The sequence below is a fragment of the Balaenoptera musculus genome, chromosome X (genome assembly GCF_009873245.2).
Source record: "Balaenoptera musculus isolate JJ_BM4_2016_0621 chromosome X, mBalMus1.pri.v3, whole genome shotgun sequence".
NCBI lineage: Eukaryota > Metazoa > Chordata > Mammalia > Artiodactyla > Balaenopteridae > Balaenoptera > Balaenoptera musculus.
This window is the reverse complement of record NC_045806.1, coordinates 45,134,543-45,149,266: the sequence shown is the minus strand read 5'-3', so window position 1 is coordinate 45,149,266 and position 14,724 is coordinate 45,134,543. Positions and strand designations below refer to the sequence as shown.

The 14,724-nt window shown below is 40.5% G+C and overlaps 1 long non-coding RNA gene across 1 annotated transcript in view; it reads right to left on the bottom strand.

Moving 5' to 3' along the window:
- Positions 1-14,724, bottom strand: part of LOC118889174 — a 54,158-nt gene that overhangs the window by 19,366 nt on the left and 20,068 nt on the right. The gene's annotated exons all lie outside the window — the stretch shown is intronic.

The window sequence follows — 14,724 nt, the reverse complement described above, 5'->3', positions numbered from 1 at the left end:
GGAAAGTAAAGACCAGCTCAAGGATTTGAATTCCCAGCACAAGAGCCACATAAATGACCTGAAAGCTTCTAGGTGTGCCCTGGAGACCCTTATCTCCTGTAGTAGCAGGGCTGAGATTGCTGAAAATCAAACCCAGAATCTCATCCTGCAACTGGCTGAATTTCAACACAAGTTGAATTCCTGGCCTTACAGGGTGTCCCCTGTTAAAGTGAGAGAGCATGGATGGGGAATGAATAGGATCCTAAAAGTCAGAATGGTGAGCCCAGGTCTCCTTGAGGAACACTGCCAAAAGTTCATACTGTTAATCTTTCTCTCAGCCTTCCCCAAAGGGACCTACAGCCTTTTTTTTACCAGGGTAACCGTGCATTGAGTAAAAGGAAATAATCAGATCTTTGGGGGACTACTGGACACTGCCTCTGAACTGACACTGTTTCCAGGAGACCACACTGGTCCACCAGTCAGAGTAGGAGCTTATGGAGGTCAGGGGATCAATGGAGTTTTAGCTCAGCTCTGTCTCACAGTGGGCCTCGTGGATTCCCAAACCCATCTTATGGTTCCTTCCCCAGTCACAGAATGCGTACTTGGAGTAGATCTACTCAGCAGCTGGCAGAATCCCTACATTGTTTCCCTGACCTGTGGAGTGAGGGCTATTATGGTGAGAAATTGCAAATGGAAGCCACTAGAACTGCCTCTACCTAGGAAAATAGTAAACTAAATGCAGTACTGCATTCCTGAGGGATTGCAGAGATTAGTGTCACCTTCAAGGACTTGAAAGATGCAGGCGTGGTGATTCCTACAACATCCTATCTGGCCTGTGCAGAAGAGAGATGGATCTTGAGAATGACAGTAGATTATCATAATCTTAACCAGGTGGTGACTCCAATTGTAGCTGTTGTTGCAGATGTGGTTTCATTGCTTGAGAAAGTTAATACTCACCCTGGTAAATGGTATGTAAGTATATGGATTTGGTCTGGAAAATGCCTTTTTATCCATCCCTGTCCATTAGGCCCACCAGAAGCAGATTGCTTTCAGCTGGCAAGGCCAGTAATACACCTTCACTGTCCTACCTCATGAGTATATCAACTTTCCAGCCTGATGCCATTATTTAGTTTGCTAGAAAATACACCTGACACTCCCTTCCATAAGATATCACACTGGTCTATTACACTGCTGACACTATGCTGGTTGGATCTAGTGAACGAGCAGTAGCAACTACTCTAGATTTGTTGGTAAGGTATTTATGTGTCAGAGGACAGAAAATAGATAAGACAAAATGCCATGGCCTCCTACATCAGTGAGATTTCTAGGGGCCCAGTGGTATGAGCCATGTCAAGATATCCCTTCTAAGGTGAAGGATAAGTTGTCGTCTCTGACACCTCCTACAACCAAAGCACAGGCACAGCTCTTAGTGATTTCTTTGGGTTTTGGAGGCAACATATTCCTCATCTGGATGTGTTACTCCAGACTTTTTAATGAAGTGACTCCAAAAGCTGCTAGTTTAGGATGGAACCCAGAACAAGAGAAGGCTGTGTAACAGGTCCAGGCTGCAGTGCAAGCTGCTTTGCCACTTGGGCCATAAGATCCAGAAGACACAATGGTGTTGACATGTCTGTGGCAAATAAGGATGCTGTCTGGAGCCTTTTGAAGGCCCTCATAGGTGAATCAAAGCACAGGCCTTAAGAACTGTGGAGCAAGGCTCTTCCATCATTTTGGTAACTAGTCTCCTTTTGAGAAACAAGAGGTCTGCTACTGAACTTTGTAGAGACTGAACACTTAACCTTGGGCCATCAAGTTACCATGTGACCTGAGCTTCCCATCATGAACTAGGCATATGACCCACCAGTCATAAAGTTGGGCGTGCACAGCAACACTCTATCATCAAATGGAATTAGTATATACAATACATGATCGGGCCCGGGCAGGTCCTGAAGGCACAAATAAGTTACATGAAGAAGTGGCCCAAATGTCCACGGCCCCCACTCCTCCTACACTGCCTTCTCTCCCCAAGACTGCACCTATGGCCTCATGGGGAGTTCCCTACAATCAGTTGACAGAGGAAGAAAAGTCTCAGGCCTGGTTTATAGATGGTTCTGCACAACATGCAGACACCACCCTAAAGAGGACAGTTACAGCACTACAGCCCCTCTCTGGGACATCCCTGAAGGACAGTGGTGAAGGAGATTCCTCCCAGTGGGCAGAACTTTGGGCAGTGCTCCTGGTTGTTCACTTTGCTTGGAAGAAGAAATGGCCACACATGTGATTACATATCGATTCATGGGCTGTGGCCAATGGTTTGGCTGCATGGTCAGGCACTTAGAAGGAACATGATTGGAAAATTGGTGACAAGGAAATTTTGGTAAGAGGTATGTGGATAGACCTCTCTGAATGGGCAAAAACCATGAAGATATTTGTATCCCATGTGAATGCTCACTAAAGCGTAACCTTAACAGAGGAGGATTTTAATAATCAAGTGGATAGGATGACCCATTCTGTGGACACTAGTCAACCTCTTTCCCCAGCTACCCCTGTCTCATTGCCCAATGGGCTCATGAACAAAGTGGCCAAGGTGGCAGCAATGGGGGTTGTGCACGGGCTCTGCAACATGAACTTCCAGTCATTAAAGCTGACCTGGCTACGGCCACCACCAAATAACCCATCTGCCAGCAGCAGAGACCAACACTGAGCCCCCTCTACAGCACCATTCCCTGGGGTGATCAGCCTGGTGGCAGGTTGGTTACATTGGACCACTCCCATCACGGAAGGGGAAGCATTTTATCCTTACTGGACTAGACACTTACTCTGGATAAGGGTTTGTCTTCCTTACACTTAATGCTTCTCCTAAAACCACTACCCATGGACTTACAGAATGCTTTCCTTATGTACCATGATGGTGTTCCACACAGCACTGATTCTGATAAAGGAACTCACCAAAAGTGCAGCAATGGGCCCATGCTTATGGAATTCACTGGTGTTACCATGTTCCTTACCATCCCAAAGCCGCTGGCTTGATGAATAGTTGAATGGCCTTTAGAAGAGTCAGTTACAGGTCAGTTAGGTGGCAATGCCTTGCAGGGCTAGAGCAATATGTGGTGTTGTTTCTCCCATAGTCAGGATTCATGGGTCCAGGAATCAGGGGTAGAAACAGGAGTGGCACCACTCAAATTATCCCTGGTGACTCACTAGCAAAATGTTTGCTTCCTGTTCCCATGACCTTATGCTCTGTTGGCCTAGAGGGCTTAGTCCCAAAGGGAGGAATGCTTCCACAAGGACACACAACAATGATTCCATTGAACTGGGAGTTAAGACCAGCTGCCCCACCACTTTGGGCTCCTCATGCCTCTGAATCAATAGGCAAAGAAGGGAGTTACTCTGCTGGTTGGGGTGACTCATCTCGACTACCAAGGGAAAACTGGGCTGCTACTCCATAACAGAGGTAAGAAAGAGCATGTCTGCAACACAGGAGATGCCCTAGGTATCTCTTAGTATTATGTATCCTGTGATTAAAGTAAATGAAAAACTACAACAACCCAATCCAGGCAGGATTAGTAATGGTCCAGATCCTTCAGGAATGAAGGACTGCGTCACTCCATTGGGTAAAGAACCACGACCAGCTGAGGTGCTTGCTAAAGGCAAAGGAAATACGGAATGGGCAGTGGAAGAAGGTGGTTATAAATACCAGCCATGACAATATGGTCATTTACAGAAATGAGGACCATAACTTTCATGACTAGTGTCTCTTTATTTTGATATATATATATATCTTTGTTTTCTTCCCTTTCTTATCCCCTTATCATGTAAAAGAAGATGTATTCACTTTATATCATAATATTTAAGTATTGTTAACTTTACATCATAGTATTTAAGTTATGGGATGTCAAAGAGAAGAGTAAACATCACACAAGGACTTTACCTCTTCTTCTGGGGAAGGGGTTAGTGCATTTTTGGTTGTATGCAGGATAGTTGTATCATGTTAGGTGGAAGGATAACCTTTTTATTATCTTCATTTGGAGATTAAGTGTGATTTAAGGAGATGCCTATGAGTGTCAAGTTGACAGGGGGTGAACTTGTGATGGTTAATTCTATGTATCAACTTGACTGGGCCACACACTGCCAGCTATTTGGCCAAACATTATCCTGGCTGTTCCTGTGAGGGTGCTCTGGGATGAGATTAACATTTGAATTGGCAGACTGAGTAAAGCAGATTGCCCTCCCCAATGTCTGTGGGCCTCATCCAATCTGTTGAAGGTCTGAATAGAACAAAAAGCCAGACTTTCCCCAGATTAAGGGAGAATTCTTTCTGCCTGACTGCCTTTGAACTGGGACATCAAGATTTTTCTTGCCTTTGGATTCGAAATGAAACATTGGCTCTTCCTGGGCCTTTGGATGGGAACTACACCATCAATTCTCCTAGGGCTCCTGCTTGCCCACTCACCCTACAGATCTTGGGGCTTGTCAGCCTCCATAATTGTGTGACCCAATTCCTTATAATAAATACCTCTCTCTCTCTCTCTCTCTGTCTCTCTCTCTCTCCCCACACCACCCCCCCACATTCTATTGGTTTTGTTTCTCTGGAGAACCCTAATACAGATTTGGAAACAAATATTTTTATAAATTAAATCTATTTATATGTTAGGTTCTCAAAAATGATATTTAATATTAGGATGCATTAAGAGTACTTAAAATGAACTTCACTGACATTTAAAAAATCTACATGTGGTAAATGAAATATTAATTTTTGGTTAATTTCATAATGAAAATTCTAAAAATTTTAAATATTCAAAATAAATATTACTTATACTCACATATGAACATATTTTGAATAACAGCGTTTTTGAAGTGATAAGGGCCTATAACAGCCCATTCTGACTTAATTAAATAATCCCATTATTATGTTTTCATATTTTTTTCTAAAAGTAAATGATAACCCAGAATGAAATTCCATCAAAAATCAGCATTTGGTTCATTGTTAACATCAAAACCAGTAATACAAAGAGATGGGGAAAAAGAGAAATTGGGGAGAGAGAGTGACAGAGAGAAAGTAGAGAGAGAGAAATAAAGAATAAGAGAAGGGACAGAGGAAGGAAGGGAGGGAGAGAGGGGAAAGAGAGAATGGGAGATAACAACAGAGAAAATAAACAAAATTAATGATGTTCCTTACAGCAGCACCTACTAATAGATGCTGATGATTCTGATAAGATATAACTTCCATAACTTCTGTATTACTAGAAAAAAATGTAAAAAAATTAAAACCCCAGATTGAATCTAATAAAAATTTAAATATTACACTTATGCACACAAAACAAATTATCTTGATGAGCGGGAACAAAGTAAAAATCATATTAAGTGGAATGATTCCCAGAGAAGGTCAGAGGAGTGTTGCATAGTGCAGCCTGCACAGAGCCGCTCTCTGATGGCGGAAGCTATGCATGGAGTCTTTCCTGGCAGCATAATAATCATGGGATCTAGAAGTTCACAGAGAAAACCATGCGAGTACTGTACTGTTCAAATATAGTTTCAAAATATTTTAAAACCGGTTTAAAAAAACAGTTGTAAATGTTAGAGATATTTTTAAAACATTTGTCATTATTTTTAAAGTTACAGCTATCAATAACTCCCACCCGTGGAACTGATTTGCAGCACTGTAGGTTTCCTGGACACATGTGCTGGGAAAATCCACTTTAAAGAGTGAAGGCTTGTATTTTTGCCCTTGGAAGCTTCTCACTTGAAGAGACATACGTTTAGTTTTTTGCCTTTTCTTTTTGGGCTTAACGCTGTGATGAACACCCTCACATATGTCCCCTTATATATGTGTATATTTCCCTAAGATTTATTATACCCAGGGGCAGAACTGTTGGGTCATACAGTATATGCATATTTCATTTGGCAAGGTACTGCCAGACAGCCTTCAGAATGGCTGCCCAAGTCCACACTCCCACCAGCCACGCAGGTGGGTTTACAGGTCCTTACAGCCTCACCAGCACTTGGCATTATCCTGCTTTCTAATTTTGTCAGTCTCATAAATGTAAAGTCATATCTCATGGTTATTTTAACTTCTCAGATTTCCAATGATCTTGAATACCTCATCATATATGCTGTTGGTTTTTCAAATTTCTTCTTCTGCAAACTGTCTGTTCTATGCTTTGCCCACCTGGTGGTGGTGTTCTCTTTTTTGTTGATCCACAGGAAACCTTTGGATATTCTAGATATTAAATCCCTTGTTGATTTAGACATTGCAAATATCTTCTCCCAATTTGTAGGTTATCTCTTACCTTTGCCCATAGTCTTTCATCAAGCACAAATCCTTAATTTTGATGTAATCGAATCAATCAACTCTTTACCATATACATTATAGTCTTGCAGTTTTATCTAATAAGTCATTCCAAGCCCCTAGGTCACAAAGATATCCTCCCACAATTTCTCTTATTAACATTAGAGTTTTATCTTTCACATTTAGGTCCTCTATCTAGAGTCCATTTTTTTACATGGTGTGAGGTAGGGGTCTGGTTTTATTTTTCTCCAAGTCAAGAGTCAGTTTTTTCAACACCATCAACTAAGCAACTGTCCTTTCTCCATTGATCTGTTACACACTAGGTTCCTTTATATCCACAGGTCTGTATCTATCCTGTTCTATTGGTCTACTTTCCTATTTTTGTGCCAATGCCACACTGTTTATATTACTAAATTCAAAGAAATAAGAAAGAAATGATAATGATAAGGCAGAAATAAATGACATAGAGAACAACAGACAATAGTGGAAATTGACCAAACCAAAACTGGTCTTTGAAAAGACTCATAAGGGAGACAGACCTCTGACAAGAGTGATCAAGAAAAAAAGGGGGAAGGGGGAGAAAATTTCAAAAGAAAAATGCAGAATGAAGTTCTTTTAAAAGATGAATTATGAATGATATGCCAATGAATTTGAAAATCTGGATGAAAAGGCTATATTCTTAGAAAAATATAACATGCTAAAATAGGCACAAAAGAAAGGTCTTGAATAGTCCAGTGAGTATTAAGGAAACTGAAATGGTAGTCAAGGAACTCTCCTCCTTCAAAACCCTAGTTGATTTTATAGGTGAGCTGTAGCAAACTTTCAAGTTTCCAATCTTATGCATAATAACAAAAGAGTGAAACTTATCCATTTAATTTTTTGAGCTTAGTGCAACCTAGATTGCAAAACCAGATAAGAAGAACCCAAGAAAAGAAAATTCTAGGACTGTTTCATTTATGAAATGAAAATCCCCAATAAAATGTTAGCCAACAGACATTAACAGTATATTCAAAAGTATAGATTATAACCAGGTAGAGTTTACCCCAGGAATATAAGGATGTTATGGTTCAATATCAAAAGTCACTATATAAATGGTCTGAAGGATAAAAGTCATAAGATTAGTTCAATTGATGCAGAAAAATCATTTGATATATTCTTTTTACATTGAAATTGGTGCATTATCTTGATTTTTGAGAACTGTGTAGGTGGGTTCCATTAGTAGTGAATTCCATTTCAGGAGAGTAAAAGGTACATTGGGTCTGATGAGTTGAGACTTACTGCTCTCAGGTGACACTGAGGCATATTGAGGAGCAACAGGACAGTCTAGTTTCCCTACAGATGTACAGCCTGGGAAGGAACAGTTCAAGTTATTTGTTGTCAATGGTGGGTGAAGACAGAGTTTTGGGGAATTGGAGTGTCCTGAAACAGAGAAACAAAGAGATGCTCAGACCAATCTCAGAGGAGTCTGAGCTGGATTCATGGAGAAGATGATGGTGGGTTCAGAACTCTGAGATGAAAGGGGTGACATATTCATTAATGTGGTGTGGGTCCTGAACGTGGTGGCAGACCTGTTGGCTCTTAGGAATAAATTGCCTTTCTTACCAGGAGGACAGGGCTATTGCATAGACTCTGAGTTGGTATTAAGATGCCATGTTTGAGTGGATAACAACAAGGTCCTACTGTATAGCACAGGGAACTATATTCAATATCCTGTGATAAACCATAATGGAAAAGAATATTAAAAGAATATATATATATATATATATATATATATATATATATATATATATATATATACACACACACACACATACACATACACACACACATAACTGAATTACTTTGCTGTACAGCAGAAATTAAAACACTGTAAATCAACTATAATTTTTTTAAAAAGATGCCATGTTTGAGGAGGACGTTGATGACAGGCTCTTTGGGACAGGAAGGTGGTAGCATATGCTGTGTAATTTTGATTTTAATGGGAATGTCCTAATCAGCTGCTCCCCCTTGTTAAGGTCAGCCATCCACAAGTTGACTGGGACATCTGTAAGAGCCCAACCCAGAAAGTTGGCTACTGTGGATCAGATCAGGTTGTTACAGAGAGCATTATACTCCGACTGGCCTACAGCACATTACTATGCTTCATTTGTAAGTAATATTTCTACCTGATATGTTAGTAGACACACAGGGGTTAGGCAGGAAGGTATATTGTATATAACACAGTAAGAGGGAGCCATTTCCTAAGATTAGGGATAATCGGCTTTATCTCAATTTCAATCCCAGCAAACAACAGACCTAACGAGGCAAACTGAGCATGGGGAGACTAGGTAGAGCAGGTGGCCTTAGTATTGAGGGGGAAATGCCCATTTGCCAGTCAATGGAGACGGGGATGCTAGGATTGGGGGACAAAACAAGACAGTGTGGCTAGGAGTGATGTGAGTAGACTCAGTGTAACCCCCATGATTCTTTTCCAGGCTGAGGATGGCTGAGGTTTACTCAAGCACTCATTTTCCCAACTGCCAGCTTTTTGTTTCTTGTTTTTAAAACTATAGAGGAAATTTATTTTGCTTCTTCTGCTCTTCTAGGGACATGACTTTAGTCTCCTGTTTTCTCTGCTGGTTTTTGAGTTTTATTGTGAAATGGGCTGGTGTGCCAAGGGCTGTATTGGAATCCTCCAGGAACGCTGGGTAGGAGTCTACAGATAAAACTTTGGAGAGATGACCACTCAGAGGGGCCTTCAAAATCCTCCGCCTCGGGAAATTTTCTGTAGCAACCCTTTATTATAATAATCTTCATGTGATTTGACTTTGCACCTATTGGTTTTGGACAGATTTATAAGGCCCAGCTGCTTTATTCAATATTCAATTCATTCAATATTCATATTCAATATTCATGTGCAGAAGGTAGAGGAAACTGTACTCCACATTATCTTTGACCACTAGAATGGATGTCTTTTTATTTATTTATCCATGCATTCCATTTTCTCTTCATTCTCCACTCCCATTTCCAACCCTCTGCCTCCATAGGTAGATATTCTAATGTGTTCACTGTGATTCTCTTTGATTCTACGTGTTCTGTCAGGTGTAAATATTATTGGGTTTGAAAACTGTGCTTCTTTGAAAATTTTAACTGCATTCAACATATAGAAAAGTTTCTAAAACTTATTTGTACAGTTTAAGGAAGAATAATAAAACATCCATATACCCACCAACCAGGTTCAGAACTAGAACTTTACAGTATTTTAGAAGCCACCTGTGTATCCCTTCACATACCTCCTTCCCCTGCCCCAGAGGAAACCATTATCCTGACTTTTGTGTTACTCATTCCTTTGCTTTTCATTATAGTTTACCTAAATAATATATATTATTTTGTTTTGAAAACCGGAGTGGCAAACACACACCTAGCTGGTTACTGAAGTTACTGTTAGGTGAAGATGCCCAGGAGGGGATAAGCTGAACAGTCTCTCGGTCATAGTCTGGCTCCAGCTTCCCTAAGAGTTTATGAGAGCCGAGTCTAGGGAGGTCATCGGGGTGAGGTCACGTGTGAGTCCAGGGAAACACACATGGCTCACCACAGTCAGGGCACCAGAGGGCTGTTGTGCAGACCAGAAAAATTAGTTGTCTGGTAACAATATGGTTTGACGGGGAGTGGGCCCCTCTGACTTCTCTCCTTCTCATCTCCCCATGACCTGCTCCCCCCGCAAGAGTAGAAGACAGCAGATAACTTCTGTTGGGTGGAATGTATGTCCATGCCCGATCCAGGCTGTGCAGTACTTGGAGGGATGGGGTGCAGGAGCTTCGGCAGCATGTGGTCAAATTAGCAAAGTCCAGATACTCTGAGCCAGGCTCACCTGGGCATTCTGTCCTCAGGTTGACAGAGGACAGATGGGGCTGTTTCCTCCTTAGTGAAGAGCAGATGCTAAAGGATGAATGCCATAGAGAGTAGGTGACCTAAGACAAAGGAATACATGCTTTCTGTTTATTTTTTTCCTTCTCCCTTTCTTGTTTTGTTTACTCCCTATTATCCACACTCCCGTTCCACCCCAAATCCTACCTCATAGGCATCTCTTTGAATGTGTTTAACTTATATCCTTTTGTCCAAGTTCTTTTAAGATGTATATTTGGTGTATATGTGCATGTATTTGTAACTTATGTGAATAGTGTTTTGTTTTATGGCTTATTATTTTTCCCCCAGTACTATGTGTTGAAGATCACCAGTGATGCTCTGTGTACATCTAACTCACTGATCTAACTGCTGGAAGGCCAACTATGGAGTGCATCCCTCACTATTTCCCTGTGCATCCCCTGGTGATGGACACCCAGAATGCCCCCAGCTCCCCACTGTTGCAAACCACACCATAACAAACATTCTCCTACATGACCTGTTATGGATCTGTGTGAGAATTTCTTTAGAGGGCACATGGGGATATTGAATTGGACTATGTACTGCCACATTCATCTCTGGGATGGCTGCCCAAGTCCCTTCTACCACTAGAAGTGCATGAGGGTCCCTATGCCTCATATTCCCATTATAGGACTTGGCACGATTGAGTTTTCTAAAATTTTGCCCATCCATGAGATCTAAAGTGAAATCTCATTGTAACTTTATTTTGTACTTTTCTGATAACTAATGCATTTGAGCATCTTTTTTTTTTTAATAAATTTATTTATTTTATTTATTTATGTTTGGCTGTGTTGGGTCTTCGTTGCTGCACGCAGGCTTTCTCTAGTTGCGGCGAGCGGGGGCTCTCTTCGTTGCGGCACATGGGCTTCTCACTGCAGTGGCTTCTCTTGTTGCGGAGCACCGGCTCTAGGCGCACGGGCTTCAGTAGTTGTGGCTCGAGGGCTCTAGAACACAGGTTCAATAGTTGTGGTGCACGGGCTTAGTTGCTCCACGGCATGTGGGATCTTGCTGGACCAGGGCTCAAATCCGTGTCCCCTGCGTTGGCAGGTGGATTCTTAACCACTGCGCCACCAGGGAAGCCCGAGCATCTTTTCTTATGCCCGTTAGCTTTTTCAGTTTTCTACTTCAGGAAATCGCTTGTTCATATCCTTTGTAGGCCTGTTTGTGGAGGCCCCTCTACTGTTTTTCCAGTGTGGGCTCTACTGACAGCACTGATCCTGTGGGAAGGCTGGACCCTAACCAAGGCTTCTGTACTCTGTATCACATTCTGTAGTGCCTTTGTATTTCCATATGAATTTTTTAAATTTATTTTTTAATTAAAAAAAATTTTTTTGGCCACCCCACGTGGCATGTGGGATCTTAGTTCCCCAACCAGGGATTGAACCCGTGCCCTCTCCACTGGACGCGCAGAGTCTTAACCACTGGACCGCCAGGGAAGTCCCTCCATATGAATTTTAAGATTACCTTGTCAAGTTCTGCAAAAAAGCCTGCTGAGACTTTTAAAGGGATTATGAGGAATGTACAGATTGGTTTGGGGAGAATGGACATCTTAACAACACTGAGTTTTCTAACCCATGAACGAGGTGTATCTTTCCATTTATTTTGTTCTTTCAGCAATACAGGTGTACAGGTCTTTCTGTCAGATATATTCCTAATTCATATTTTTAGATGTTATTATAGCTGGAATTTTAAAAATTTCTATGTCCAATTGTTCATTGCTATATACAGTTGGTATATACAATTGTTTTGTGTATATTGATCTTGTATCTTGCAACTTGGGGAATTACTTATTAGTTCTAGTAGTTTGTTGTTGTTTGGTAGATTCAGCTGGATTTTCTACACAGTCATGTCATCTTCTATAAAAATATAGTTTTTTATAACTATAAAAAATATAGTTTTACTTCCTCCTTTCCCATCTGGATGGCTTGCCTTTTCTTTTCTTTTCTTGATGTCTTGCCTCTCCTTTTCTTGTCTGACTGCACTGGCAAGAACCTCCGGTACAATGCTGAACAGAAGTGGTGAAAGCAGACATCCCTGTGTTGTCTCTGATGTTGGGTTGGGGGGTGAAACTTTCAGTCTTTCACCACTAAATATAGTGTTAGCTGTGGGTTTTTTGTAAATGCCCTATATCAGGTCGAGAGTTTCCCTTACATTCCTAGTTTACCAAGAGGTTTTCTTTTTAAATCAGGAATGGATATTGGATTTTGTCAAATGTTTTTCTGCATTTATTGCAATAATCATATGGGGTTTGGAGGGGGCTTGTTAACATGGTGAACTGCATTGACTTATTTTCTAATGTTACTCCAACGCTGCATTCCTGAGATAAACTCCACTTGGTTGTGATATCTTTTTAAATATATTGTTGGATTTGATTTGATAAAATCTTGTTTAAAATTTTTGCATCTCTTGAACTTTCACTTTTGACACTTTCCTCAAATAGGCCTCCCCACCAAGCACTTATTTTCAGTATGACTCACTCCTCCTGTTCATATCCTCTAGATTGTGTCTGAGATAGTTACTGAGGCTGGGAATTTTCCCAAACTCAGAGAAGGCCCAGGAGAATTTAGAACAAAGACTGAAAGCATTTCTGATGTGCTCAGTCCTACCTCTGAGAGTGTGAATCAACTCCTGGGAGCAGACTTGCCCCTCAACAGAGTCATGTCCCCAGCCTGAAGAGCCATCACACCCTTTAAAGCCTCTCAGTACCTGACAGGTTAGTTCCAAAGAGAAAAGCATTATTAAATGCTTAGGAAATCCCTTACCCTAGATTAACCCTCACTGTCACTGCTCCCCCATTTGGTATTGTTCTACTCCAATGAGGAAATAGCCAATGTGGGTCACCTCTCAAGAGGGGCCTACCCTTAAACCCTGCTTCCCATATTCCCACTGAAGAATCCTAACCCATTCTGACTACCTAATGAACTTGATATCCCACAGCCTAAAGTACCCAAATAACTCCTCTAAATTCCCGACTTCGTGTTTTTCGTGAATGGCTTTTATTTCTAAGACATTAGGGGAACACACAGGGCAAGATATACTCTGTGCTTTCCTCATTGCACCATAGAAGCTTTTCTTCTCCCTTCAATTCCCTCAGCACAAAAGTAATAATGGTAATAATAGCAAATGCGTATATAGTGCTTACTATCTGCCAGACACTATTCTAAACATGTTTTAGATATATTTACTCATTTAATACCCTCAATAACTCTGTGAAGTAAGTACTATTATTATCCCCGTTTTTACAGAAGATGAAACTAAAGAATATAGAGGTGAAATGACTTGCCCAGGGCCCAGGTATGAAATGGCAGATCTAGGATTTGAACCCAGGCAGTCTGGCTCTAGAGTACACTGCACTACCATGCTATCAAGTGACGACTGTGGCACTGACCCACGCTTGTACACTCACTAATGGAGCTCCCCTCAATATCATACAAACTCTCTCTAGGGCTTCAGAATAGGTTATGTCTTTGGTATCTGTGATGCCTTTGGCCAAATCTGGTAGCCAGTGAGTGTTTCTCACTGCCACTGCCACCCAAATACACATATTTGGAAACAAAAACTATGCAAGGAAAAGAACACTTTTTTGAAAGACACTATTATTTAATGTCCTCAGAGTGACAAGAAAAAATATTGTATTCATGAAGCAAGATCAGGAAGCTATACAAAGGAATATTCAGAGAACAACAATGATAAAAAGCCCTTAGAATCAAGCAACAATCAAAGAAGGATCTTCAAAGCAGCCAGAGAAAAAGAACACCTGAAAAAAAAAGACAATTAGACTGACAGCAGACTTTTCAACAGTAACAGCGGAAACCAGAAGACAGTGCCATAATATTTTATAAGTGTTAAGAGAAAAAAAAAGGTAATTCAGAACTGAGTACCTAGCAAACCTATCTTTCAAGAGGAATAAAGTGAAATAAAGGCATTTACAGATAAATACAGATTCAGACAGTTTCCTGTTAAGAAATCTGCCCTAAAGGATCTTCTAAAGTATATATTTCAAGAAAGAAAATTATCCCCAAAAAGGAGGTCTGAGGTTTAAGAAGGAAAGTGAACAAATAAAATAGTAAACAAGTATTTAAACACTGCACAAAATAATAATATTGTTAATGTCCATCTAGTGTATATGTTAATATCTTCCTTAGAAAAGAAAATTATAAAATCCTTGTACTGTTTGGGTGGGGGATTATGATAATGTTTAACTTTAGACTTTAGGTTGAATATGTATGGTAAATTTTCTAGACTAACCGCTAAAAAAATCTCTGGAGGGACTAATCAAGAAAAAAAGGAAAAAGGCACAAATAAATAATATGAACAATATAAAAGATATAGCAGAAATTATAAAATAAGAGGATACGATTAATTTGAAAACTTAGATGAACTGGACCAACTAATTTATTTACTGGATGAGCCCACTAATAACCTTGACCAGACAAACATGGTAGATGACCAAAGGTGAAAAAAATCCTAAACAATTTATTAGCAAACCAAATGAGTAAAAAAAGATTTAACATAAGATGAAAATGTTGGGTTTACTCCAGAAATGCGAGAGC